The sequence below is a fragment of the Cydia amplana genome, chromosome 11 (assembly GCF_948474715.1).
Source record: "Cydia amplana chromosome 11, ilCydAmpl1.1, whole genome shotgun sequence".
NCBI lineage: Eukaryota > Metazoa > Arthropoda > Insecta > Lepidoptera > Tortricidae > Cydia > Cydia amplana.
The window spans coordinates 11,883,591-11,909,793 of NC_086079.1; the positions used below are offsets into that span (position 1 = coordinate 11,883,591).

The following is a 26,203-nucleotide window of genomic DNA, read 5'->3' on the forward strand; positions in this document are numbered from 1 at the left end:
GCCGCGTATTTATACGACGCCGACGCCGACGCCGCAACAACCCGCTACCTATAACAAGACTCGCTCTTATACTTGTAGTAGCGTCAAGTACTTGCACTTCACCGACGAGCTATCCATAGATGTATATTGTCACCGCCTTGCCTGTTCTACAGTACCATCAGCTACGACGCAGTATAAGGCGCTACGCACTATACGCAGCATGCAAAATTGCAATGCAGCGACTTCATACAAGTAGGTATTAAATAGCAAAAATTATATTATTATTTTTAAGTTTTAGTTAAGAGTTTTGTAAGTGAGTACGCATGCACTCGCTATACTTACTGATTATTTATATGTAGTTCTGCTGTAGTTAAGTTTCTCTGTAGTGAAATGTATAATTTCTTTGTGAAGTTCTATAAACCTAAAATAGTAAGCAGACATCTGCTCAATCATCCACCGGAAAAAGAGAACGTTAAGCTGTCATTAATATAATGTCATTAATAATCAAACCAATTTTGCTGTTTTTCAAGAAACTGTGAGGTCAAATAATCACCGGTCTAGGGCTCACAGATTTACTATTTGAGAAGGGATTTGAGATCAGATCAATGATACCATATTTATCTTCTGTAATTAGAAGAACGCGCCCTGATGCGGTCTTTCCAGTGCAATCTTTGTGTATTGTATAGCCAGTCGTTTTCCCTTGCTTTGCTGTTTCTTTTAGCTTGGAATTCATTTTAGGCGAAACTGTATGACTTGAATCGGTTTGGTAGAAATATTAATTCAAACCGCCGACACTGACTAAGACGGTTTCAGAGAGTTTCTTGGATTTTAATTATCTTTTTCCCAGGAGTCGAATTTTCTTGTGGCCGAGTGGGTGTGGGTGTGACAGGAGGAAGGAGGCGACAGGCGGACGGCGCGAAATATGAATACCCCAGAGGGTTATTAATCTGGTCAATTATTATGAAACCGGCGCGCAGTCGCACACGCAGCGCGGAGTGTCTTGTTTGTCACATCCGCTCAGAAAGGGTTGTCACTAGGTGACTAACTAATGGGATTGATGTACTAATACATATTAACTAATTTAGATACCTATAGTCGTATCTCTGTACTACTCTTGTACGCTTTTAGGCCCTTTAGCTTTAATGAAATTACTAAAGAAATATTTTTTATTTTTAAATTTATGAACGAAAAGGGTAGATGGACACACGCGTATGACCTGTAGCACGAGCAAAAATCTAAACTGTAACTCGTCAAACTAACCAAAATTTGTTCAGCGACTTTTAAAAATTATGAAGTCTTTAGACTTCCTATTTTTCATACAAATTAAATATTACCTTCAATGTGCGTACATTCATCAGTGTAATTGACATTGCTTGTCATGCTTTAAACATAACAAAATTCGCAATACATTGCGTTTTAGAATAAACTTTAGTGTTCTAAAAATCAAAATATAAGTTATTATTTAAAAGTAGCTGAGCAAATGTTGGTTAGTTTGAGGAGTACAGCCTACGGTTTAAATTTTTGCTCGTGCAGTGTGCTGGGTATAGGAAACTAGGCAGCCCTGCTACGCCGGTGTCCGCTCCAATGAGCGCGGACAGGTGTGGCCGGCTGCCGAGCTTTTCATACAAAACCAACGTTTCACATATAAAAGGCACCTTTCATCCCACAACCTACCATTTCGAATGCCCATTAATTTGCCAACACAATATTTTTAGTGCGCGGCTGCGTGTAATATATCGTGCCCACGTGTCGCCGTATGTCGCTCCTCGAGCGGCTGCGTCAAATTATTTTCGTTCATGTCACAAGATACGGCGCTCATCTGGACGTTTTTCCTTTAAAAATCACGCCATTTGGTAGCTATATGTAGCCATTGTGGCGCGTCCGCTGGAAAGCGCGCGCGGGCGCGGAAAACGGACGATAGGTACGCGCGTCTCTCGTGCTGTAAGTACCTGAGTATTCTGCCTAATTATAATGTGACGGTACCGCTCGATCGAGTGCATCATTTGCACTTCGTAGCTCTTTATTACATGCGTAGCCAAGAGTAATTATGACATTAAGGGTAGAAATTAGTTTAAATACTTAATTTAACTTTATTTAGTGTTTGTATTTGTTAACTTAAGTGGAAAGCCATTGCGGCATAAAAAGTTACCCATGTATAACAAATATGTGTTGTTTCAACCTACTTTATTATAAAAATAATTATAATTATTTTTGTACAAAAATATGCGATGGAATTAATCAGCCGACTATTTTAGCTAGAGCCAGTGATGCATTACCACCGTTTGTTACCGCCGACTTTTTAATGTTTTTCGCGCCAATGCTATTCATCATAACAATATAACATTTCTTTATCAGCAATTTTACTACAATGTTTTATCAGAGTTTATTTTAGGTACCTACCTTGTTACTTCGCGGTCTAGATATACAATGCGCAATAAATCTCGACATTGCGTCTGTTATTCTTGAAGACGAGCGAATAAGCCCCGTATAAAATATTACTAAGCATAATATTTTTATGACTGACGTGACTTTTTAATCGGTGATATCTCAACAGGAGATTACGATCAAAGGAGACTTTAACAAGGTACTTAGGTATCTTTAATTTTAAAGTTAGTTGTTGCTGATATTGAATGAATGCCGACATACGAGTAAGTACATAGGTATATTTACGCGGTTGCAGCAATACTTTATTGGTGTGCTACTAAATATTATTTGAAGTTGCTGTTGGTGGTCGTTCTAAATAAAACAAAAGCGAGCAAGGATCGCAGGGGACGCTTGACCGTGCAGAGCGGCCGCCGCGCAGGCGCCGCCACAGGACAGGACGAACTATTTGTGGAGTCCTAGCGTGGAGATAAATCCTGAGGCCGTCATGCTACAATAACACGAGCAAAATAATTACATTCAGCATAAACAATTATACGTGACAACTGGCAATGCGTGCCGTCATAACAAGATAGACTCTTGTAATTATTGCATGTTATAAAATAATGTCCTGAATAGAAGTATCGCGGACCTGTCATGGCTGAATGCTCCACTTTCCACGTGACTATACATATCCAGCACTCTTGTCAGCACTGCTTGCCACGCCTCAGTGACAGTATCCGCCGCAGCTGCCGGACACTCCCGCGCGTCCATCACACTACGCCTGATTGCCTGGTTATGACTAATGAACTAATCGGCTAATTACTTTCTGACAAAATGATGTCTAAACCAGAGTATATTATTCACTCGTGTCAATCAGAGAATTTGTCCACTTAGTAGATGGGCGGGGTTCCATGGGTGACCTCTCTGCAGTCTCTGCACTTCTGCAGTTACAAAAAGCTTTAAGTGCGTATTTGCCCATAGTCTGGCTGCATACTTTCACGTTAAATGTGAATAATTACACGACGTTCGTTCTACGAACAAGAAAAAAACTATTCAATTAATCTGTGCGCGGTTCGATAGCAGCGCGTACGCAAGCATAGAGAAAAAAATACATAGAGTGCTCACTCCATACATCAGTTCAGACTATTAATTTCAGTGTCTACATCTAGCATCGAGTAGCGGAACTATCAGTACTGCCACTTGACAATAGATGTAGCACCGACCGGAAAGTCTTATCTCAACAGCATAAGACTTTCCGGTCGGTGGCGACATCTATTGTCAAGTAGCAGTACTGATAGTTCCGCTACTCGATGCTAGATGCTAATAGTCTTTTTGGTACTAAAACTGATGTATGGAGTGAGCACTCTATGTATTTTTTCTCTATGACGCAAGACAAACGCCGGCGACAACTGTTGTCTGCTCGTCGCGACAGCTGCGCTCCACTTGCTCAGGCAACCTCACGTTTCCACCAGTAAACACACTCTTTCAGCGAAAACCACTCTTATCTCCGCACCATACTTAATTTCTAACGCCCCTCGACACCGAGCCTATCTTTGTCAAGTTGTAATTGAAAGTCGCTGTCAAGAAACTGCTGTTCGATATTAGTCAGGAAAATTGCATAGCTTTGTGTGTTACGTCAAATTAATAGTCGTTGTTGATAAATTGATTTTCCATATATTTTGCTAAGGTTATGCCTTGCAAAAGGGTGATCCATTTTATGTCTTTAATGATCAGATAGAAAGAAGGTAGTAGATACCTAACAGGAGCATGCTTATTTAGCTTGACAGCACAGTATTCATTTAGTTACGGGGTTGGCTATTACACAGGAGAAATGTAGTAAGGTCAAGTGAGGTAAATGCAACTATGGGGTTATTGCGTCTCTCCGTTCTTTCTCGAATACGATTGGTAGAAACGCCCTCTACTATGCAACGTTTCATTTCCAAGTAGCTCAGGCATGAAACGTTGCATAGTAGAAGGCGTTTCGACCAATCGTATTCGAGAAAGAACGGAGAAACGCAATAACCCCATAGTTGCATTTACCTCACTTGACCTTAGGTACTAGAATGATTATTATGACAAGTGTATCATAACGCCAAGGCCATTTAGTCAAATAATGTGAGATAAGAGCCGCAGGATACGAGAGCCGACATCACTGGACATTTGCCGTGCCGTGGATTTATGTTGTCGCTTGTGGGTTTTTGTTCCCTTAGACTACCAAGCAGTCACCCCAGCGAGCCAGCAATCAATAAAAACATAGGTACGAATAAAGCTTATGGATATCAAGTCGATGGTTACCAATTAGTAAACTATAAACTGGAGTGGCAATCTTCTCCTGCCTAGACATCCTTTTGGGTAAACCAGTTCAGAATTTAACTTGAAGACGGACTTCATACAAGGGTGGTATTGTAAACCCTCGGGCTGACTTGATGGACTTAGCAGACATATTGATATTCTTCTAAGGTCATTCGTCAAGTCTGGCTTGAAAAATGGAGTATTATTATAGCGCAATATGATACTACGGCTACTTTCAGAAAGTTTCAGCAGTGAACGAATGAACTTCGTCTCGAAGTGACACTTGGGTTGTTGTGTAGAATCAAGTGTTCGGTAAGCATTCGTATTACACCTGAGGTGAGAGAGAGTGAGTGAGTCATTAGCCGCGGCCGTGCGTCTGTCAGCGGCGCGCGCGCATCGCGGCGACGCCGCGCGACGCCGGCCCGTGATTTATCGACAACAGCTTACCAGTACGGTTATACGGTAGCACATGCGCGCCGTTTTTTGATGTCAGATTTAAATGCTAACCGCAGCTGTAACTGTCTCTCCATTTCATTTCAGTAGGTATTACCATACGAGTTATTTTCTACAAAAGATATATTAATCCTGAAAAAACTTTCCATGAAATGAGCACTGTAAGTGTTCGTAGGTGAAAGCTCCTGAATCCCTGAACTTCAAATAGACAAGTCAGACGACATGTGGCTTACTAGTGATCCATGCAACGCGTGTGTAGCGTGTTCCGTGTAATGTGCGCGTGCGCTAGCGCGCATTAATCATGCACGATCATAATCTCGCGCGGCGTCGGCGCCGCCTCCTCTGTTTGTATAACCGCGTGGTACAAGATCCAAGTCACAACTACTGGAACATGATAATTGATGTAACTAAAAATTATAAGTAAAATGTATAAGTCGTTGACGAGATATCAATGTTACAATAAAATGACGGTATGTTCAAAACTTTACGATTTATTTTACAACTACAAACTCAATATATGTATATTATGTATATACTTATGAAATACGAATTTGAATTAGGATAATGTTGCATAACTAAATCGGAGGCTATTTAGTTTTTTGACTTTTTTGGGACTAAATCAAATTAATCCATTGTTACTGAAATCGCCTCTAGAAATCGGTAAAAGTTAGAGATGAATATTACAAACTGTATAAATAATCTTGTACCAAACGTCCAAAGTGTGTATTTTCATCATGTCGAATTATTCGCCTCGTTTGCTACTAGTGAAGAGTTTATATGTGTATTCTACGATGACGGGTTAAAAAGTTCCCGATGTTTTTGTTTACGATGGGAAGTGAGTAAAGCGGCGGATTGATGGCCTTTAGTTTAGCTCTCGGGAAGTATCAAATATTTACGGCGGCAATCATCGCCGGCGCTTTTAGCACTTGACCTTATTCCTTAGAAGTTCATCAACGCGAGTAGATATTCTTGTTTATGTAAGTTTGAAATATAAACGAGAGTAACGAGCATTTGCGCTTTCAATTTATGTCGAACAAACACGCCATGTTTTCTAATAAAAACATACACTATTTAATTACGAGGCTCTAATGCAATTGTCGTGATGGATCGCAGGGTGCGCCGCGGGGAGGAGTCTTTGATACAAATTGGCGGGCGCATGTCCGTAACTCAATCAGGGTAGCAGCTAGGGAACGCCGGATAGCGCCCTTGGCCAGACTGGGGTTGAAGAAGCCTGCTATATTTTCTAAAAGTCAAAACTCAACCAAGGCTGGCTGGCACTGGCTTTTGCATATCCTTATATTTTGACACGATAAAATAATCCGAATTTTATAATGTTTAGGGTAGAAGCCTACATGTAGAAAAGGTTCAGTACGTGTAGCATCGCGGAAAAGCGACGCTGGGACTTGGGACGTAATTCGAGCTGATATATTTGTATCTCAATTATTAAGTACCACAAACCAAGACAAAAACAGTTTTGTCAATTTCTTCTATTTGTGCCTCAAACTCGCTAAAACACTTATATGAATCACTCAATGTTACGTTACTTTGGGTGAGTGTTAATTACTTTAAATGTAATCTTGTCGTAGCATCGTACTAATTTGAGCTAAAGCTACACTGATTGCAGCAAACGTGCACGTGCGAGGGGAAGACGCTCAGGGTTCGACGAAACCTAGCGCGCTCTAATCTCTATGGGAAACCTTTTTATTAAATTGCACGGGGGCGGCCAGCTGCCGACTTGTACGGGCTCGCTAGCCGCGTCGGTGGAATACAATAACATTCATTAACTAATAAATATTGATTCGGCGAGCGTTCTGCCATGTATGAAACATGTCATTGGTTCTTCACTTCATTAACGGTTTAATATCATAGCGCATAGCTTGGTACGCGAGCAAGTGATGCGGATAAATAAAAGTCATGTTTTGTGTGACGGGTGGCGAGTCTTGGAAAACTCCAAACGTCTCGGAAAAGCCACATGGCTCGCATTGCTAAACAAAGGGCCTTCGTTTATTAGTTCTGTAGGGCAGAGCAATCAAAGTTCTACATAAAGACTCTCGTCTGAAAAGGCGTTCAAACCGTGAAAATCCTCTGAAACCTTATTCCGTCGCTTAGCGAATTCAATCCAACGCAGCCCTTGTGAATACTGAATGGCGAGTTCTAAATAAACGTTCAACATATATCTATGCTACAGCTAAAACAGGCTATAAATGTATTTGGTCGGTTTTGGGGGAAGGGAGCGGATATTTGTGCATGGCGAGCACGTTCCGAGTAATTTAGCCGCTGTCGGAGGAGTGCAGAACGCTGTAAGCTTCGCGGCTGCACTTAGCGATGCCAGCAAAATGTACCAATCTTTGCTTATCTGACGCTCAACACTATATTTTGTAGCCTAAAGGGTTTTCGATACATTATATTATATAGCAATGTTCAAAAATTGTTCGCTTTAGGGTAAATATCAATAAATTGCGGTACCTAAGTAATATATATATTGAAGGTATATAATCCAAGATTTATCTTTAAATTGCCTTTAGGAATTTAAAGTACATACCTAGTAGGAAGTAAATAGTAATGTTAAAAACGAATAATGTTTTCTTAATAGCTTAGATAATTAGGTATATATTGTATTCGGTCGTGTACCTATTATGAGAGATTGTGCAAAATGATCTTAAAGGCCGGCACGCCGTTGGCAAAAAGCGTCCAAGCAGTAAGGTTTCTTATAGTTAAGAAAAATATAGCTAAGCACATACACATATTGCAACGTAAGCATCAGAGTAGATATCCATACACGTTATCATACGCAATGTGTGCAGCCCTTTTGCCACGGCCTCCCCAGGGGCCGCCCTCGCCATCGCAAGCGCCATTGACTGCCATCAGATAGACAACTGCACGAATTTAGACATCCATCAGAATTCTCATATGGTACATACAGGGCGCCGTACTTGGGGCGCCTAATGACGACGCCTTGCTGATGCCCATATATGCCCAGGAATACACCTACTCCATAAACTGCCGACAGATGCTCTGCCTTTGGTCTTAGGTATTTTAATTAAATAATTAAAATAATCTTGGACATGGAAAAAATACATTGTAAAAGTACTTAACTATTAATTACTGATAATTATGGATATTTATTTACCTATACTCGTATGGTTGAGTAATTTATTTTTCCCTCCACTATATGTTTAGAATTTAGATACTTAGTTCGATATGCTTAAATTGCTTAAGGAAACTTTCCTATATTTCTATCTATTCTATGGCGGCCTTATCGCTAAAAAGCGATCTCTTCCAGACAACCTTTGGGTAGCAGGAAAGTTAAGCTAGTTTTTAATTTATTTTAGTAAGTAATACCAGTAACTGTATATACCTAAGAAAACGAACTGCAGATTTTGTTTATCACTTTTTGTTATTTTAGTTTATACGCATTCAAAAAGTCACATTTTCAGTCCCCCAAAGTATGAAGGGAAAAATCAATGCTTTTTTCCCACAGACTGGAGTAACGACAAGGAACGTTCCATTTCCGCTATAAGCGACCGGAAGCGTTACCACGCGCCGCGCCGGAAGTGCGTGTGAATTTCCGCTGAATTGTTGTATAAGTAAATGAATTTGTACATTCAGCATTTTATATAGAACAATGAATATGTAAATTATGCAAATAAATATGAAACAACACTATACATATACTTAATTACTTACTGTTTAAAATTTGTCTTTACAATTGTATATAAGTTCCGAACTAGTTACCTACAGCGCACGTTTATTTATTATTAAGCGATTTCAAGATTTGAAAAGGATGAGGTTTGCATTTCGGTTGTATGTTTTTTGTATAACTTCTCAACCACAACCGCCTTTAAAAATGTTTTGTTTGAAAGTCAATGTGGTTATATACATACTATTGTTGGACCCATTTTTGTCAAAATCCAGTTCTGATGATGTGATCCACGAGGAATAGAGGGACCTACTCAAACTTTATAGGTTTTTGTATTTTCATCACCAAATCAAGCATTTACATTAATATAACTGACATAATTGGCGATAAGTCTTGTTTACGGCGATTAAATTCCTTGTAAAACTTAAAGTTGAAATAGTAAGTATCTATACGAGCGACTGATTGCACTCCATCAAGCTATTTATGCTTGTTAGCCACCATCGTGCTATAGAACAATGCGGTGTAAATAAAGATTAAATAAAATAACGGCGTAAGTTAATCACTGACCTGACTATATGTCATAATAATTAATAGGTAGGTAGGTACACAGTTATGACACCGTAGAGGCTGTTAGTAATAACTATTTTTTTGCTAGGCAACTACATTTCAAAGGTTCTATTATATCTTTAGTACATATCTTTATCTGCGTGATCGCTTCACAGTGCATTTGTATAATGTATTTTCCCAAAGACACGCCGGGCACGTGTCCGATACGGCGCCACGCGCCACTAATGGCTCGGCCCGGGGGTGTTTACACGACTCTAACGACACGACACACGACCACGACATACATTCTACATCTATATAATATTTATGACATGAAATGCATTATCGGTTTGCTTCGCGCCGACCACAGGTACCTGAGTTGCTTGTTTGTATTTCAACAGGCCTGTTATCTGTGTTTTTCGTGCAGAGGATATTGCGAGGCCGCTTTTTTAATACCTATTAATTGTAACGTGTCTACCGTAATGAAGTTCATTATAAATTATTTTGTAAGTGCGTCAGCAGAAGATAATTGATCCTTTCTGCAAAGAAATTTCTATGCAGGGGGCGTCAGTTATCTCTGCAGCTCACTGCACCTACACTCTAATCGATCCTTTGTCATATTATGACGACTTAAAAAGTGATTGCTTGAACTGTCAAAAGTTTAAATAAATATTTTTAAGTGGGTATTGTTTTTACACATGCGAAATTTATCAAAATGTGTCTACAATACAACATTAGTACAGTTAGCGTCAAAAGACCATCGTGAGGATACTCAGGATCAGACTCTTAGAAGAGATATGTACGTCTCTACATATTTGTAGTATGTAGAACAATTAGTCCGTTACAGGTTACTGATAGTTTATAACGCGAACTGTAGAGATATATAGGGTAATTCCGGGGTAGTTGGCCATAGTTTTTTTAGGGCTCGATAAAAAAATAAGATTACATGTATACATTAAAGAAATATTTACTTATTCATAAACTTTGATTAATTGACTTTCGAAAATGAAAGAAACAAAAAAATATTTCTATTGCGAACAGCTTGAAAAAATGTTTCAAAAAAAAAAATTACAATTGGCCATCTCTCCCACCCAAGGTATCCGGGAGTGATGATCATACCATTACAGGAGAGATGGCCCTCATAACTCTTCATTTGATTGAGTATAATTTATTTTTCATTTTCATTCCCCAAGTCCCTTTTCTTCTCAAGACCCCGTTTAGGCCACCTAATACCAGCAAACAGCGCATTCAACGCAATTATGGAGGAGAAGAGGCACGTGATATTTTTTCCCACACCTGCAATAGTTATCTTTCTATTTAAATGAACTCCATTTTCCTTTTTTAATCGTTATCACGCATAGGGGGACGTTGTCACTGATATCTGATAACCTTTGGAATACCTAATTCGTGATAGAAACATATTCATCACTGTGTGCCTACGCGGCCATATGGCCATAATACCCCAACTTGAACTGGCCATCTCTCCTTTTCCTCCGGGAGAGAAGACCACGCCTAAAATCAAAAAAAGTTGATACTCGAGCTTCAATTTTATTTAGGTTAGAACAATACTACAACCGTATACTTTGCACCAAAAGCAAATAACACCATTAGAATAAGACACTAGCATCACCACCATGTAAAATATGAACCCTCTATGAAATATTTGCACTACTCAAAACAATCAACAAGGATTTTATGTACTTTTACAAGTTTTTCCCCCAAAATTTTGGCCATATCTTTGCTCCCAAGCATGACGTGAAGCGTACCAAACAAGAACTAGCGTTATCTAGCCATCAGAACCATGAAATATTTGGATGGGCAATCTCCCCCTTATGGCCATCTACCCCGGAATTACCCTATTTCTAACTCTATTTTGAAAAAGTATTTCAGGGTGGCAGATACTTTTTGGCGCGTTGTTTTATCCGCTACTATTGATGCTGACTGTACAAAGACCGATTTTTGTTAAAATTCAAATAAAACTCAAATTCTGAAGTAGAACGAATCTAATTTGGGATAGTAAATAGAAGTATCTACTAGCTGTATATTGTATTTGAGACAAGCATGATTTCGTTTAAAATGAACTAAATTTATAGCTCGCAAGTAGGTTCGTGACCTGCCTACCTTAACTCGGAATGCCATGCAATTTTAACCTACGGCAGTTCACGACTCATATTGTTCGACGATGTCTTGCGCCTAACCTACGTACGTAAACTACTTTACATTACTGTATTGGCATTTTCTCATGATTGTAATATAACAGCGAATGGCGTCCAATTCAATCTCAGAATGAGACACGGTCGTAAAACTAGTCACTGTAAAGATATTCGAATTTATGTACCGAGTTTTCACGGTTTTAGGCATTACTGGCCATAACATGGAGACCCGTGTGTTCTAGTATTGTGGTCATAAGTTGTGTATAATAATGTGCACAGAGGGAGCTCTTTTTAGGGCGGTGATAGGGTTTCATCCCTCGGGCGCGAGCTTGATTGGGCGGGGAGAGCGAGGCTCAATCTTAATGAATAACAAAAGTATGGGGCTTATAATAAAACAGAAAAAATTTAGGTATACGAGTATTTAAAGAAGAAATGCACTGAAAGTATTTCGTACCATTAGGTAAAGTCAGAATCAAACATATAGTGATGGCTCAAGTGGCCAATTTTGTCGTAACACACCTTTGTTATCATAGAAATAAGGATGTGTTCGAATATATTGGGCCAGCAATTTGGCCGTCACTGTCTATGTACTTGATGCTGAATGTAAGTAATTAAAATCTGGTCTAATAATAATGTTCCATAAAATCAAATATTTTTTTTATTCTCCTGTCACATTGATCACAATGATCACTTATCATTTTTGTAACAACATGACTTTTTTATTTAGCAACTTGCAGAACAACCGTGGGGTGAAGTGTAAATGAATGGTAATCGAATAGCGCACGCTTCGCAGCACTTGAAAGCGAAGCCCGCGGCTGCGCGCGCGGCGATGCAGCACAATAATAAGGCCCGTGAATACGGCATTTGTGGCGCTTAGCGAACGCTAGCCTAAGGCTAACCAGTATTATGGCAACTCCGATTACGTATGGGACTTTATACCCAAGTATAATTATACCGATACTAGAGTTAAACATTAATGGCTTGCACTTTGTAAGAAATTGAAATACAGCCCATTGGCATTGCACGATTAACGTGATTATCTCTTTTACGTATCGTAATACCTACTTACAAGTATTTGTGCTTCGACTCACGTTGAATTGAAGAGTTTCTTTTGAGGAGCTTAACTTTAAAGGTTAAGTATCGCGATCTTTCATTGACTCTCTCTGCTCGCGAGTACTAATGGCAAGTAAATGGATGGCATTGATAGGGACTTTGCTCATGAGAACTTGTAATCAGTAAGTACCTACTTACATTTAATCTTAATGTACACATTTATACATCTGGTTGATATATTCTCGAGTTACCTCGAAATTATTACTTAAAAAGAAAATGATTTTCAGTCAACGCGAAGATACTTAGAGATTAAACGAACTTACCTGTAAGTGAAGTTCTATCCTAATTATGCGAAGGTTTCGTCCGAAGATATTAGCATAAGAGACACATGTAGTATCGCGTAGCGCATGCCATTTCACACTATTTTGAGAATCATAAATTACTTTTTTTTTTTTTTTTTGTAAGGTAGTTTGCCTACCAGCTCCCGTCTACCCGTACTTCATTTCTTTGAGAGTATAGCTACCAGCAGGTTTATCATATTTTTACGATCAATGGGGTGTATGCTATTACACAATGCGGAGGGGGGGTTGCTAATATCTTCGGACGAAACCTTCGCATAATTAGGATAGAACTTCACTTACAGGTAAGTTCGTTTAATCTCTAATTATACTCGGTTTCGTCCTCTATATTAGCATAAGAGACACATGTAGACTTTTAGAGACAATGATCGTAAAAGTATGAGTAATAATGGAATGAAATACCTTAAGGTACTCATAAATCATCTTTTATTGATTTACTTTATAAGTAGATGTATACATGTATACATTGATTTTTGGTAGGTATATATTGACTAAGAGATAATCTACATTACCTACTTAATATAATCTTTAAGATTTAGTTGACATTTAAATATAATTAACTTTTCATGATTGTTAAGCCAAAGCAATCATCATCATTTGGATCAATAACAGGGCGATTATAAAATTTGGCAAATGTTTGCGAGGTAGAACTCCAGCCCGCAGTTTTGCGTATTTTATCTAAGCTGACACCTGATCTCAGAGCAGCGGAAGAGGCGGCATGCCGGGTACTATGCGCAGTGAACGATGACGTATCAATTCCGCTTAAGGCTAAAATATTTTTAACCCATCTACTTAATGTTTGCGTACCGACTTGTTTATGGGGCTTTTTAAAACTTATAAAAAGACATTCTGCTTGATTTCTAATATTTTTAGTCTTTTGTAAATATGAGTTAATTGTTCGTGCCGGACAAATCTCTGGTTTCTCATTAAAAAAGGGCAAGACCAGTAATGGTTGTGTAGAACCAATTCGCGAAGTTTTAATGAGGTCTGGAATTTTAATTTTAATTTTATCTGAGCAATTTTCAATATTGCATGTTTTAATATTAGCCAGCGTTTGTACTCTATGAGCTGTTATGAGAGCCAAAAGTGTTATTAACTTTTTAGATATCTGCTCGAGAGATAAGTCTTCATTGGGATACCATTTTTCCAAAAAATCTAACACGACTGATGGATCCCAGGTTTCGTTATATTTAGGAAGTGGAGGTCTAGAGCGAAATACTCCTTTAAAAAATCGCTTTAAATCATCGTTATCTGAGATTTTTTCATTAGCAATCAACGAGAGGGCAGATCTATAAGAATTTAATGTTCCATATTGGGCACCATTAGTAAACAAAATTGTTAAAAATCGTATGATTTCTGGAATTGATACATCATAAATGTTCAATTTATTCTCTATACAATAAACGAACCACTTTTTATAGCACCCTTCATACTGCTTGTATGAATTATTAGATAAAGAATCCAACAGGATATGTGTAGAAGATGGTGGGACACCTCTTCTTAGCATCGCTTCGCGGATAATATTCCTGCCACCAGGGTAGTCTGTGAGCGCACCTGCCGGCGGCTGGAAGTAGCAGACAAAATTAGATTATTATTTGCTTCCAGTACTAAAAGTTTTGACACCAATAAACTTTTGAAAAGTGGATACCACGGTTGCGTGGGCCATTGTGGAACCACCATTATACCTCTAGCTTTATCGTTAATGATTTTTCTTAATGATTTTAAGATCATAGTGAATGGGGGAAAGGCATAGAAGTAAAAGTTAGACCAGGATACTGTAAATGCATTTATCGCATACGCGTCGGGGTCTCTGTGCCAAGACATATAAATCGGGCATTTATTATTAATTCGACTAGCAAATAAATCGATATTCGGACAGCCAAATTCATTTACAATATTTTGAAATGCGTAGTTAGCAAGTTCCCACTCAATATCAGGATGCGAACGCCTCGACTCCTGATCCGCTATAAGATTATCCGCAGAGCGAATATACGAGGCGAATACAAATAGTTTTTTAGTTTCGCAATATTGCCAAAGTTGCTTTGTGATTTCTGTCAAATGAGGGAACTGAATACCTCCCATTCGATTAATGTAGGAGATAGCAGTGGTATTATCAATGCGAAGAAGAATTTGTTTATTGTACAAGTTTCGTGAGAATATTTTGAGACCAATAAATGCAGCCATAATTTCTAGCTGATTTATATGGTTTTTGCGTTCGTCTGCATTCCATGGACCGCTTGCCTTCTGGTCTCCACATGCTACCCCCCACCCAGTGGTTGAGGTCTTTTAACACGTTAATCACTGATATTTTATCACTTTAACACGGGAGCACGATGTGAAACGGCGGGGCACTAAAAAGCGAATGAAGTACGGGTAGACGGGAGCTGGTAGGCAAACTACCTTACAAAAAAAAAAAAAAAAGTAATTTATGATTCTCAAAATAGTGTGAAATGGCATGCGCTACGCGATACTACATGTGTCTCTTATGCTAATATAGAGGACGAAACCGAGTATAATTATATAAAAAAGTGGTCACTGCAATGGCAGTGACCGTATTTGTGTTGTGTGTAATGACACACAACACAAATACGCTAAAAACGTGAGGGGCCTATTTAACCTGAGAAAGTCACAAGAAATACTGTGGTGTGGGTATCATGTGACGAACTCTTAAATTTTGCTACACGATATAGCATAAGATTACATCAGTTATAATTATGTTACTTAATTTGTATAATTTGACATAAATAGGCTCCCATTTTACCCTTGAAGATTGATAACTTTTAGAGAGAAACATGTTCTTTGGTAACGGTAGTGTTTAGGTGCCAGGTTTTTAATTAAGAAATTGCTGTCTAAACTAGGGATTGCAGAACCGGTACTGTTTAAAAGAACCGGGATTTTCGGTACCGGGCAAAAATGGAACCGGGATTTCCCGGTATTTTCGGTACTTTCGGGACTGCCTTCAAAAATCAGTTTTCACATCAATTTTCATTAAAAAAAGCGTAAAACGACCACGAATCTTTCTTAAAACAATAAAAAAGTAGCGCAGTGAAGGTACACACTTCTTTTGTACCATAATATGTGTCTTTAAGTCACACAATCATTAATATAAACTACATTATATTTTTACTATCTTTGTTGATTGGCAAAAACTGAATTGTGGCTCAGTAATATCATCATTTTTTTTAAATACCTATGCAAGACGTTTTGTGAAAAAGGAAAAAAAAAATGATAATTTTCGCATGCGTTCAAAATGGGCTGTGGACCTTCAAACATATAATAACAGAACTATCAATACGACAAATCAAGAAATTATTCAGCCAGAATTATTAATTCATTTAAAATATCATTATCATATGTGAGTTTCTTATACCATGTTTGAATTTGAATTAAAAGTAGTATTTTATTAATTACAAAATTGTCTCTATTTTTGCTTCTAGTTAGTATACAAATATGAAAAAACTAATTGTTCGTATAAAATTATTTATCGTACAAACATTTATGCCCTTAAAGTATCAAATTACGCAATTTTATATTGTCGGCATTGTCAAACCCATTGACTTTTTTTCAGGTCAGCCGTAAAAGTATTACCATCAGCCTTAGATTGATAAAATATATTTATTTTCTTTATAAAACATGATATTTCATACTAAGTAAGAGAAAGCAGTCAAATATTGTACCGGAAATTTTAGTCCCGAAAATCCCGGGAGTACCGGGATTTTAATTTTGAAATCCCGGTCCTTTGCTTGGCTCTAAATCCCGGGAATTCCCGGTACTCTCGGTACCGGTATTTCCCGGGAGCAAACCCTAGTCTAAACCGCTTTTAAAAGTATAATTCGGCTGTTTCATGATTGTAATGGTGGTGGTGTACAGTGAGATGAGGTGATTGTAAGCCGCGTTTAGCGCTCGTTCGCGATGTCCGGCGGCGCAGGCGCACATCGCACATGGCCAATATTTGACCAGACGGGATGTTTGCGAAGCGGATAACACAAATATTCACATCCACATCATCTGAAGGTAAACTTGCTGTAAAAACGCGTGACGGATTTATGAAATTAGGGAACCTTTACAAAAAATTGAGGAAAAAAAAAATGTGATGACCATGCGTACACAAAAAATCGAAATTTCTTTGTTATAGCTAGAATATGCAGATCACGGAATTCCGACAATCTTACTTTACCCTCCGCCATGAAATTGGTCTACATTTTTAAACTAAGATAGTTTAAAAATGAAGACCTCTGTTTAAGGCTAGCCACGTGACGTGACGTCTACCAAAAGCATACTTTACTGACCTTTTTTGCTTCCTGTCACAGCTCCTGGGCCAATCTAAACGAGTTTTTAGGAACGTTGGGATATAGGAACACGACGTCTACATAATTTGTATTTTCAACATACATTATACGTATGTGTAGACTGTAAGTTTGTAACACGGCATGAGTTAGTTTTTTCCCGTTAATTCTCCCGTTATCTTTACACAATTAGCATATATCTTCATTTTGTTAAGTGTACTAACATTACTAACCTACTAAGTTCGCACTAACATTCCACAGACAGAGACGTGCAGGCGTGTGGACTTGTTTATCATGTCAGTAAACATTAACACAAAAACCCATTTATGGTCGCGATAAGGCGGTTTTTGTCGCGGTGCCGTAAATAACGCGGGATGTGGATGCTGCGCCCGCGATTTGGGCGATAACCGAGCGATAACGATATCGGCGGAAGGCGCGCTCTTGACCCGCGATAGCGGCTATATATAGGACCAGGATAACGTGTGTCAAGTCCGGCAAGTCCGCAATTTGGTATCATGTAGCTCATTTACTGAATTTTAGACTCCCACTGTAGATTGAGTATTTACGTGAATTTTTGCGGATTATGCACATTGCGTTCCTAAGGTAGTTTTGGTTGTTGATGGTATCTAAGTTTTCACATAGGTACCTACCTAATGCATAGGTTTCAGAAGAATCAAAGGCATTCAGAATATTCTGGATCCTGATCTGACCTGATTGAAACGGTCTTAAAGTTGAATATTAAAATACTCATTCATTACATAAATATTTTGGTGGTTGCTGTTTTTCAAGTAGGTAGGTATAAGATATTTATCTCAGAACGATAAACAAGCATGAAACATATGTATGTGACATATTTTTTACATCTTACAAAGAAACAAGCCATCTCGTATCTGCAAGCACCAGTCCATCATCCTGATAGAAGGATTCCCTAAATGTTTTGACACTTCACTTGAACAGATAAACTGTGTGACCGTAGTTTTTGTCGCTTTGGCAGCCTCTTAACAGTTTCTGCGGTGTTCAATGTCATAGGTTACAAATATTTAAAAAGGGCGTGAGATTATTCGAGAGGTAGGTTGAAAGTGAACACTGAACAGTTCATTGTTTTTTTATGGGTTTCGATATGCGAGTTATGCTATAGACTTAGTCGACGTAGACATAACACTCGCAAGGAGGAAACCGATACCATTCCAAGTATTAGCTCATTCGTTTCTGAGTAGTCCACACAAAAACTCATTTATTTCCAGTCATTTGAATTTGATAAGTACCCAAAGCTGGGTCGTATCGATGTAACGTATAGAATTTTATATCTTCTCTTATGCTACTTTAGCTGAGCACTCCAAATTTCCGAAAGGGATGAGCATGTTTGGATTAGATTGGCTGAACGGGCTAAAAATAAGTAACTTAGAACTTATCCTTAATTGCATTGTTTTTGTTTATCTTGTGATGTAACTCTCAGTTTAACCGAGTTGTGTTGTCGATAAGTGAATAATTGTAATAAATCGTAAGAAAGCCAGCTGCAGTGATTAAAGAGAGCAAATGTGGAGTGTTGGGTGTGGGCGTCGCGTCGGGTCGTCGCTCGAGCCTCCGCGATCAATAAGTCAGGCCTCTGTATTTCCACAGCTTACAAAACACAGGCGGGTGGAAGAGTCAAATAGACTAGTATAATTGTAACCTTGAATGTGTAACAACTATGCTCAACCAGAGATCGTACTATAACTGGGTAACCTGAATGTTGCCTGGGCTCGGTCAGCGATGACACCCCTGTTCTTGTGCATACCTGTGTGCCTATTTAACTATTCATATACGAGAGTACCTATTTATTTTATTCGTTTCATACATCACTTGTTGGCTTAAGTGCTACCTACGATTTGAAGTGAATAAACTTTTTAATCCGATCGTTCAGAAAATTTTCGACTTAAAACTTTTATTTCTTTCGGTTCCCAATTGCTTTGCAAGGCATTAAATAATGTAAACTTGAGTAGGTACGTAATTTAAGTGCGCATTTTAAACAAGTTGTTTACAGAAAATAAAATACATAATAATAAGCGTATACATTAAATTAGTGCCTTTATAAGCATAGTGAAAAGCATACTTATTACACAGTAGGCCAGGTGAAATTAATTGCAATACAGTCCTATAATTTAAAGCTGATTTAAAAAGGTTCATTTTTATATTTTATATGAAGATATGTATAGGCACCTAAATAATAAATAGTGAAAATATAATTACATGTTGATTTAATTCTAAATAACCTAATTTTGTTAAAAATAAACGAGGTTTAATGTTGTTATTCCTGCATGTTCCATTATGTGATAGGAGTTTTTAATATGCTGCCCTTTGGACTCTTCACATAATTAATACTGTAGAGTAGAGGTAAATGGTAACAATACAAAAAGAAACAAAAAGGTATATCGCGACCCTGCCAGGATTCGAACCTGGAATCTTCTGATCCGTAGTCAGACGCGTTATCCGTTGCGCCACAGGGCCAGTTGAGAAACGAATCGAAATTATGGTTTGGGTGCTGTATATAAGTAATTCCGAATAAAATTTTGTTTAGAATAAATAAGTCATAATATGTAGGTAGGCAGTTAGGTAGATAATTAGAAGATTAAAATAAATATGTACATGTATGTAATGAGATGGTACTAAAGTTTATATGATACATATTTTTTGTTAATTGAAATGCCTTCCAGTATAATACGGGCCCTAGTTCCCTCACCTACTTACTTATTTTAGTTTATTAGTAATTATTACAGACCAAACATGAAACAAGTAAACTATTTAGTTATGTTATAATATTTTATTATTTTATTTGTCAATATTCAGTTCCATTAGTGTATTACTATTTGAATATTTTGAATAGGTTCCTTAATGAAGATGTAAGTTTCAATAGTTCCATGTAAGCGTGCATGTGGATACAAAAGGGTTGATTAGCGCCACGTGAGCGCGGTACTAATTAGTGAACACAGAGGTCGCGTGCGGGCGCGTGCCCTTGTTAGTGCGCGCGCCGCCCGCCAACCGAATGGCGCCACTGGACTTCGTTTCATATTTGTAAACTTTTGATCATTACAAAGAATTAAATTCATTTTGTAAGGAAAGTGCGAATCTGAGAATGTTGTTGGTTTTCATATTAGTTCATTATTATAACTACTATTATTCATCATAATTATTAGAGATGGAGATACACGTTCTTTGAATATCGATAGGTATTCGCCCCTTGAAATAGAATGGAACTCAATAAGCAGGAATTGAACACTTAGAACCGGAGACGAGATGATAGTAAAGACTGTAAATATAAATACAATTTTAACCTAATATGGTTATTTTATGATTTAATTTTATCTTGACGTGTAATATTTAAAATATGTAAGTATTATGAAATTTATGAATAAATTACTATGATTAGCTTTAAACTAAACTAAACTACAATCACCGGATAGTTAATAAATGTTATAATCTTTCATTTCATGTTGTACATTTCTGTTTCATCTGTTTTGTTACTCGGTATGACACATCTCGGTTTTTCATTAATAAATTAATAACTATAACATAAATAGGTACTTTTTGATTGTACATAATTAGGGTTCCGTAGCCAAATGGCTAAAAACGGAACCCTTATGGATTCGTCATGTCTGTCTGTCTGTTTGTCTGTCCGTCCGTATGTCACAGCCACTTTTTTCCGAAAGTATAAGAACTATACTGTTGAAACTTGGTAAGTAAATAGATGTATTCTGTGAACCGCATTAAGATTTTCACATAAAAATAGAAAAATAAGTAACAATAAATTTTGGGGGTACCCCATACCTTGAACTGAAACTCAAATTTTTTTTTTCATCGAACCCATACGTGTGGGGTATCTATCTATCTATCTATGGATAGGTCTTCAAAAATGATATTGAGGTTTCTAATATCATTTTTTTCTAAACTGAATAGTTTGCGCGAGAGACTTCCAAAGTGGTAAAATGTGTCCCCCCCTGTAACTTCTAAAATAAGAGAATGATAAAACTAAAAAAAAAAAATATGATGTACATTACCATGTAAACTTCCACCGAAAATTGGTTTGAACGAGATCTAGTAACTAGTTTTTTTTTAATACGTCATAAATTACGGAACCCTTCATGGGCGAGTCCTACTCGCACTTAGCCGCTTTTTTATTTACAGTATTTTTTTAGCAGGTTCGAAATCCCGTTTCTTATTTATATTCTGATGGAATGAATACCTATTCAAGTCTAATTTCATAACATAACCTACTTAACTCTTGTCCCAGTCAAAAATCAACCAAAATAAACTTTTCTCAGCACTTCCACTTACAACATTTCATTCTTTACGATTTCCCTTGTCATATTAGCGGGAATAGCGGCGGTGAGCTATTTTTCATACTATAAAACTTTTCACGCAGGTTATTAGCGGTATAAACGAGTGTGACAAGGTCCTAGGCCATCAACGCGTCGTCGCCTGCGCAGTGTCGGTGTCGGCTGGTCGTACTTCCTTGGGTAAAAATATCGTTTTATGATTCTTAATCAAGAATAATCCTCCACTTATGAGATGCTGACAGGAGGAATTTTCGCTCTGTGTTGCTTCAGAAGTGTTACGTTTTTTGTCTATTTTTTATAATTATGAGATATTCTCAAGTTAGTTGTCAAGTTGTCAACAAGGTTGCAGATATAACACGCTTTCTCTAGGAATGTGCTCGAGTGGCTGGTGAGATGTGTGAAGTGCGAACAGCTCCGACCAGGACGTGACGACGGCGACGGGCGCTCGAGTGTTCACAGGAATATAGTCGGATGGGTTTTCTATCGAAGGAGCTCAAAAACCTATATAATAATGACTTGACTATGCTTATTGACAGTATACTTTTTAAATTATCATTTGTACATTTATTTAGGTACCTATTTAAGAGGCCGGTATCGCGATTTTAGTCTCAAAAATGTAAAATTGATATATTTAGTCAATGAAATTGTACACCTTTTGTTACGTAATAGAAATAACAAATGCTGGTATCTATTAGCACGTCTTCTTATCTTGCACTTTTATAGATCAGTTTTTTGAAAACAGACTCACTAAATTAGTAATGATTTTTTTTTTTCTGATGGACGTTTAGGTAAACGCGCGTAAAGCACTGATTTTGTCGATCTTATTTGTAAATTTCGTAAAGTTGGGACTGCTAAAAATGGTAATTTTGTACTACGCATATCCTGTACTCCACCTTTAATAGACTACGTTTTTGTTATATGATATTGCACAAGAGTAAATGAAAGTTAGACGAAATCAATTTTCACTAGAAATTACTTCAAAACAAGTGACAATTTAACGTGAAAATCGACTTAATTTCAACGTCATTTTGATACTTAAACAATCTAACAACATTTCCTGAAATTGTTCTTATACATCATTTTGTATAATTTACCACTATAATTTTTTGAGGATTTTTTAAAAACTGCCCCTTCTTGTCATATATTGCCGGTGACGCACGCTCGGGACCTCATTATTAAAAGGCAAGATGAGAAGACGTGCTAATAGAAACCAATACTTGTTATTTAGATATTACGTAATAAACAAAAGGTGTACAATTTCAACGACTAAATCTATCAATTTTACATTTTGGCTCTAAAATCGTTAACGGGCTCTTAATCTTTATTGCACAAAAGAAAAACGTATCGTACGAAAGGCGGACTTAATGCCAAAAGCATTGTCTACCAGTCAACCTTAACGCAAAGCAGAGACATTGTGGGCGGTGCTACTTAATTCTACTAGGTACTACTAACAAAATATAAAACGCAAAGCTAAATAAAAAAAATATTTTATATACCTAGGTACATGCAAGAACATCAAAATATATACTTACAATGAATCACGGCCATATTCGAACTTTAAGATACGTCAAATACTAGAGATTGAAACGATATGGAATGGATATGTCAGTGTCAACAAGTGTCAAAAGTGACATTCCAATCCATATCGTTTCAATCTCTAGTATTTGACGTATCTTAAAGTTCGAATATGGCCATTAGTCTCCTGCCGCGTACCGTCTGTCTGTCTGGATGTTCGCGATAAACTCAAAAACTACTGTACGGAGTTTCAAGCGGTTTTCACCTATTAATAGAGTGATTCTGGAGGAAGGTTTTGGTGTATAATTTGTAAAGATTTTGTGAAAATTCGTTGAACTACCCGTGCGAAACCGGGGCGGGTCGCTAGTATACTATAAAACATAGGTATACCTAATATATAAGGGGGAGTCGGTTCCAAAGGCGCGCTACCTGCACGCAGAAAGAGTTTGACATGAAGCCAGTGCGATGTGGACGGATCCGAGGGATGGATCTTATAACGTTTCAAAGACAATTTTTTTTGCTCCAGTAGGTAGATATTATAACAGCTGGAACCTGGAGTTCATTTCTCTATGTTGTTACAGAAACCCATACGATTTGACGCTTAATGGACTCATAATATTTGCCAATACCGACCGAGAAATGGACCCTTAGTATATTGGACAAATTAAAATTAGTTCTATGTACCGCGGTCGTATTTGATAGCGCTTGAATAGATTACATCGCCTACCTTACCTACTGTCGGCAATAAACCCGACCCGTGTCCTATGTCAGTTCCGTAATTACCCCGTAAATTAGAGGTAAACATAAAAAAGCAGTTCAAGCTACAGTTTTTTAGAAGAGGCAAATAGGTGCGAGATGCGTGGGCCGCCTGTGGGAACCACAAACATGACTTAAGCCAAACAACCTTTATGGTAATACTAGTTCTCTTCTACAGTACTTACAACCTCGGTGTAAATATTTCTACAATGAAAACAATAATTTGAGTTTTGAGTTGAATAAAAAAATACTTAAATAAATATGGCGGTCAACCTTTGTTTTTTAATCAGACTAATAACGAGGGGAAAAAGTTCAGTGTTAAGTAATATTATCAGGGATCATGTCTTCTCTAAGCTATATCTTTGTATATATTAAGGCCTTAATTGAATCACTATTCGTGAACACATTAACCGAAATCAATCCAAGCTAGATTCATTTGCCCCTTGCCTTTTAGTTAGAATTAACAGCATTATTTTCTTTTTATGTTTCTACATTTTAAAATTTGTCTTGTCTTCCCCCGAAACATAGTTATTATTTTAACCCAAAATTAATTGAATAGGTAATTAAAAACTTAACATTAAACCTGATTCGTATGTTAATAGGATTCATCAAAAATAATAATTATAATTATTGCTTACGTACCTCCCTAAGTCATTACGTCATATTTTACCTACACGTTACTGCTTGCGAATCTAGTTCCGTTTATTGGTGTAACGGTATTGTGGTATTTGTGGTAAATACCTAGGGCCGGGCTCGCATCGACTCGCAATAAGGAAGCATATTGTAGGTGGCCTGCTCGACCAGGTCATACGTAAAGCCTCGCATTACCGCGGCGGTGTCAAGTTGTCCACTCACTGGCGCCGGAATGGCGGAATTCTTACAACATGATACTCGTCATACGAGAAATTTGTTGACATGGAAAGATCGTGTTTGTTATTCGACCGCTGTATATGTAATAATTTAAGACTGATTAGCATAGCATTAGATATGATACCGTGGCCAATAAATGGAGCGTTCTAATTTAGCGCCCGTATTTATTAAGCTGGTGATGTCGTACTCATCATCCCTAATGCATGCATATGTCGTTGCTTCAGTGTTTCCGCCCTTAGTACTATGAATATTAATCCATTATATTGAGATATTCCTCCCCTCCCCTGTTCTAAACTTTGAAGAGAGCTTGGCGAGGGGCTTCGGAGCATCGCGGAGTTCATCTGTAAATGGTTATGTAGCTTGCACAATGTGTAACGCCATATGGAGTATTAGATTGGGACACTAGGGACATGATGCGGGATTGGTTCCAACCGGCACAACTGGCTACATTTGTGTGCAAACGTTGTTTTAGCCATTTAGGAACAACTGTTTTTACTTTGAGCTTATTGCAGCTGAACAAATGTTGTATTTGACTGAGTAACGCTGACCAGTGTGTTTATCTTTATCTCAAGCTTGACATAATTTGTAGGTAAGTAAGTCCATCGAGGTTTGTGCAGCAGGCTTCGACTGCGTCTTAACTTAGCGTCTGTCTTTATTTATTTTTTAGGGTTCCGTATCTCAAAAGAAAAAACGGAACCCTTATAGGATCACTCGTGCGTCTGTCTGTCCGTCTGTCACCACCTATTTTCTCCGAAACTACTGTATATATATTAAATTTATGATTTATGCTCAAGGACACCTGCATACTGTACGATTTTTCGATATCATAAAGGTGACAGTCCATTTCCAACTGCAGCTGCACTACCGCTGCGAAGTTACTGGTGCGACATTACTGCAGCGGCGATAGCGTCGGCGACTGCTGCTGTTGCGTCGTGCAGTCGCAGCAGCGTTCGTTAGTTGCTTGTCAATGTCAGTGTCAGATGTATAAATAAAAATACTAATTTACTTTCGTATATTTTATAAGAAAAAGCAAGTTACGATAATGCTACATGCTAACGAAAAACAAGACCAGATTGCCTTTCTACGAGAGTCAGAGGCAGTCGAAGACAGCTACCAATATTCGGTATTGTCATTCATTTTACTATGGAAATTGACAATAACACCGACGCTTTCAGGCCGCTGCAGTAGTGTCGGAGCAGTAGTGCAGCTGCAGTCGGAAATGGAATGTTACCTTTAAGCAATAAGCAAATATACAGGTAAGTAATAATTTAACAACAAAAAAATACATTAATTGGCAATAAAAAAGAAAGTACATATATAAAAACATAAAAGTAATCTCGCAAGAAAATCCCATAAAACATTTTTTCATCACTGAACTGAACAATCTTTTCCCATTACGCCGTCCATCCATTCATATCGGGTGACTTAATCAAAACGTGCACTTGTCGAGCTGAGGGGCGAATATATTCATTTCGTCCGCAATATTTGTACATTAGAGGTCTCGGCTCGCTTCGCCCCCTCCGTCTGGTCCCCTCGCTTGACTCCGAAGCCTAAACTATTCACGATCGCGAATGGCATCTCATATCTGTACATCTGTAACACAACTAGACCTTCAGATTTTAAA

The 26,203-nt window shown here is 37.8% G+C and overlaps 1 non-coding gene across 1 annotated transcript; it reads right to left on the reverse strand.

The window, feature by feature from the left end:
• Positions 1-19,539: 19,539 nt before the first annotated feature.
• Positions 19,540-19,612, reverse strand: Trnar-acg (transfer RNA arginine (anticodon ACG)). The gene has a single exon. It is a non-coding gene; the product is annotated as a tRNA-Arg (tRNA).
• Positions 19,613-26,203: the final 6,591 nt, after the last annotated feature.